At 47.8% G+C, this 4446-nt stretch overlaps 1 pseudogene; it reads left to right on the top strand.

Moving 5' to 3' along the window:
* Positions 1 to 2653: 2653 nt before the first annotated feature.
* Positions 2654 to 4206, top strand: LOC123481385 (annotated as a pseudogene).
* Positions 4207 to 4446: the final 240 nt, after the last annotated feature.

Below are 4446 nucleotides of genomic sequence, written 5' to 3' on the forward strand. Positions count from 1 at the left end.
ACCAAGACTCTTCCTAGAGCTGGCTGCACGGCCAAACTGAGCAATCGGGGGAGAAGGGCCTTGGTGAGGGAGGAGACCAAGAACCCGATGGTCACTCTGAATGAGCTCCAGAGTTCCTCTATGGAAATGGAAGAATCTTCCAGAAGGACAACCATCTCTGCAGCACTCTACCAATCAGGCCTTTATGGTAGAGTGGCCAGACGGAAGCCACTCCTCAGTAAAAGGCATATGACAGCCCGCCCGGAGTTTGCCAGAAGCCACCTAAAGACTCTCAGACCATGAGAAACAAGATTCTCTGATCTGATGAAACCAAGATTGAACTCTTTGGCCTGAATGCCAAGCGTCACGTCTGGAGGAAACCTGGTACCATCCCAATGGTGAAGCATGATGGTGGCAGCATCATGCTGTGGGGATGTTTTTCAGCGGCAGGGACTGGGAGACTAGACAGGATCGAGGGAAAGATGAATGGAGCAAAGTACAGAGAGATCCTTGATGAAAACCTGCTCCAGAGCGCTCAGGACCTCAGACTGGGGTGAAGGTTCACCTTCCAACAGGACAATGACCCTAAGCACACAGCCAAGACAACGCAGGAGTGGCTTCGGGACAAGTCTCTGAATGTCCTTGAGTGGCCCAGCCAGAGCCCGGACTTGAACCCGATCGAACATCTCTGGAGAGACCTGAAAATAGCTGTGCAGCGACGCTCCCCATCCAACCTGACAGAGCTTGAGAGGATCTGCAGAGAAGAATGGGAGAAACTTCCCAAATACAGGTGTGCCAAGCTTGTAGCGTTATACCCAAGAAGACTTGAGGCTGTAATTGCTGCCAAAGGTGCTTCAACAAAGTACTGAGTAAAGGCTCTGAATACTTATGTAAATGTGATATTTCAACATTTTCTAAAAAACTATTTTTACTTTGTCCTAATTTTTTAAAAATCCATTTTAGAATAAGGCTGTAATGTGGCAAAGGCTGTGGGAAAAGTCAAGGGGTCTGAATACTTTCCGAATGCACTGCATATACCCTATTGCCTGCACTGAGGAATGACAACCACCAAGTATTGCGCCATGCGTCAGGTTCAAACTGTAATAACGGTTTGGTATGCGCTCCATAATGATTTAATATAATTTTTCCATTTTAGTCATCTAGCAAAATATCTTATCCAGAGCGACTTACAGTGCATTCATCTTAAGATTGCTCAGTGGGACAACCACATATCATAGTCATAGTAAGTACATTTTTCATCAATAAAGTAGCTATCAGCAAAGTCAGAGCTAGTAAAGGGGAAAAAAGTAAAGCGCGAGTGTTAGTTCACGAAAGGCGTAACATTTATTTCGGGTTAGGGGGAGGGTACCTCTTCGAAGCGGTAGGGTTTCAGATGTTTTCGGAAGATGGGCAGGGACTAAGCTGTCCAAGCTTCAGGGGGACGCTGGTTCCACCATCGGGGTGCCAGAACAGACAAGAGCTTGGACTGGGCTGAGCGAGAGCTGCCCTCCCGTAGGGGTGGGAGGGCCAAGAGACCAGAGGTGTACTTAGTACTCGGGTTGGGGTGTAGGGTTTGAGCATAGCCTGAAGGTAGGGGAGGGTGTTCTTCTTGTTGCTCCGTAGGCCTTCATGTCCAATCTTTATCACATTAAAATATGATCCACTATTACTAGTGATCCTCAGCAACAACCACACGACTGTGACATAATTTACAGGGAAGCAAATGAAGTTAAATTAAACATTGAATGGAATGATACTAAATTAAGGCTACCAACTGAATGGGAACTAACACTAAATTGGCGGTTAAATGTGTATTTATAACTGACAGTTGATACTGATAGAGGCCAATAATATTTAGCATGATGCAAATAGTAGGACACAGAAAGTCGGGGCATATAATTAAAACATTTAAGAGTGCACAAATGTTACATTTGGCGCAACATTGCCCACATTAAAACCATATTTTGTACTTCACTGGGGTAAAGGGGCAGAAATACCTGTCATGTTGATATGCTTTTCATTTTTCTGCCATATGACTGGTTTCACATTAGTCTCCAGCGATCAAAAGGAAAAATAATCTAAAACAATTGCTATTGTATTTACAATCCCTTTCTTCAAGCAGGTTACTCATTTAACTAGGTCTTATCTATAGCTCTTATCAATTTATAAATTGCAGTGCATGGAGAATGGTGTTATTTCTATTGGGAAAAAGAAAGTAGATGTTTTTCCACATGGAACCGACAGGGTATGCTCAACCTTATTTAGGGTTTCCTTGCACGTAAAGGTGGTGGAATTATTAGGGAATTAAGTCAAGATCAGAATATGCTTATCTGTAGACACACCTCTGCCACACCTCCATTTCTGTGATCTCCACCCCAAATGAATTGCTGGCTGGCACATGCGTTTCCCCATGTTGAAGTTCAAGGTCAGAATACGCACAGAGAGGAAAGTCCGTGAAAAAGGAATTCGGTTCCATTTACGCACGCGTAATTCCTCCCTAGATGATTATCTAACCTGCTGATTTCTGTCCCTCCCCTTGTGTGTGCCTTTCTCTCTCTCGCCCTCATCACCACTCTCTACCTACTCCTCTCTCTGCTTGTCCAAATCTCCATCCCCCCTCCCTCTCCCCCCAATCTCTCAATCTCTCTCTCTGTCTATCTGTGCCACAGGGTGAGTGTTCTCAGAAGTGTCGCAATATGTTCATCGTGGAGACGGTGTGCGTGGCCTGGTTCTCCCTGGAGTGGATCCTGCGCTTCATCCAGGCTCGCAGCAAGCTGGAGTTCATCCGCGGGCCCCTCAACGTAATCGACGCCATGGCCATCCTGCCTTACTATGTGTCCCTGGTGGTGGATGAGGATGATCCGGGCCTGGACCATGAGAAGGCTGGGGGGACCAGCTACCTGGATAAGCTGGGCTTGGTGCTGCGGATCCTGAGGGCCCTGAGGATCCTGTATGTGATGAGGCTGGCCCGTCACCTCTGGGCCTGCAGACCCTGGGCCTGACGGTGAGGAAGAGCACCAGAGAGTTTGGCCTGTTGCTGCTCTTCCTGTGTGTGGCCGTCACCCTCTTCTCTCCGCTGGTCCACCTGGCCGAGAGCGAGCTGACCGAAGCCCAGGACTTCAGCAGCATACCAGCCTCCTATTGGTGGGCCATCATCTCCATGACGACAGTGGGCTACGGCGACATGGTGCCACGCAGCATCCCGGGCCAGGTGGTGGCGCTGAGCAGCATTCTGAGTGGCATCCTCATCATGGCCTTCCCTGCCACCTCCATCTTCCACATGTTCTCTAAGAGCTACCAGGAGCTCAAGCAGGAGCACGACCGCCTGTTCAAAGAGGAGTGTGCGGCTGCAGCGGCCCTGGCGGCAGCCAGCAGGGGAGGGTCAGAGAGGGAGCGAGGACTTCCCGCCCCCAGGGCTGCGCCACATATGCCCAGACACTGAGAGCACTCGCTCCCTGGAGTCCCTGCTGGGGAACGGTGGCATGGTCGCAGGGAATAACCAGCATAGCCACAGCCCCAGGCTGCCAGCAGGAGCCTTCTAGACAGACAGACAGACAGACAGACAGACAGACAGACAGACAGACAGACAGACAGACAGACAGGCCTCACCTGGCCTGGCCCACAGACCTCACAGCACACTGGGAACAGGGAGGCCTCAGCAGGTTTACTAATCATAGACTTAATAGAAGATGCAGTAAAAGATCCAATCCAAAGTACTTTTTTTCCATGGATGTTTTTTTCTCTTTGAAAATATTGCGTAGCTCACCCACCACATAATTGTTTTAATTTTAGTCTCAATCTCAGTCTGAGATCAGAAGGTGCAGACCTAGGTAAATGGAAGCCGTAGCCATCTGTCTACCCTAGACCCATCTGTACTGAGCTCAACTCCGCTAATTTTATTTCTGAGAGGCTTTGAAAGCTGTACTTAAAAAATACCTCAGATAGCAGACTGGATGGTTCCGACTCTCCCATGCTGAATAAACCCTCTCTCTTTCTGTCTTTGCAACAAATGCAAAGACACACACAGACTAACCCTGGATTTGTCTGCTTGAGTGTCTGGAGTCACGGACATGGAGTTATTTGCCACTCCACCGCATCCTCCGTCCCGACCGGCAGGAAGAAGATATTGGACGAGCTGTGATCATAGTCATTTTATAATCTGCAGGAGACAGAGAGCCATGTGCAAAGAATGAACTTTGTAAGGCTCCAAATAAAAAGTAATCTCAACTACGCAGTTGTCGTAGTTTTTTGTTTTTCTGGAAAGATATATCCTAATCTTATTCCCTGAAAAGCTCAATCAGAGAGGGTATGTGCCGGGATGAAACATTAGTCTGCGTAAGTGAGATAAAGCAGCCAAGACGCAGCATCATATGATGCAAAATGCATCATACGGGCTGTATTTCTGTATTTTGAAAGTTATATATCTTGAAAACTTGATTGCTGACATGCACAACATTTTGGGACTAT

The sequence above is a fragment of the Coregonus clupeaformis genome, chromosome 19, assembly GCF_020615455.1.
Source record: "Coregonus clupeaformis isolate EN_2021a chromosome 19, ASM2061545v1, whole genome shotgun sequence".
In the NCBI taxonomy this organism is placed as follows: domain Eukaryota; kingdom Metazoa; phylum Chordata; class Actinopteri; order Salmoniformes; family Salmonidae; genus Coregonus; species Coregonus clupeaformis.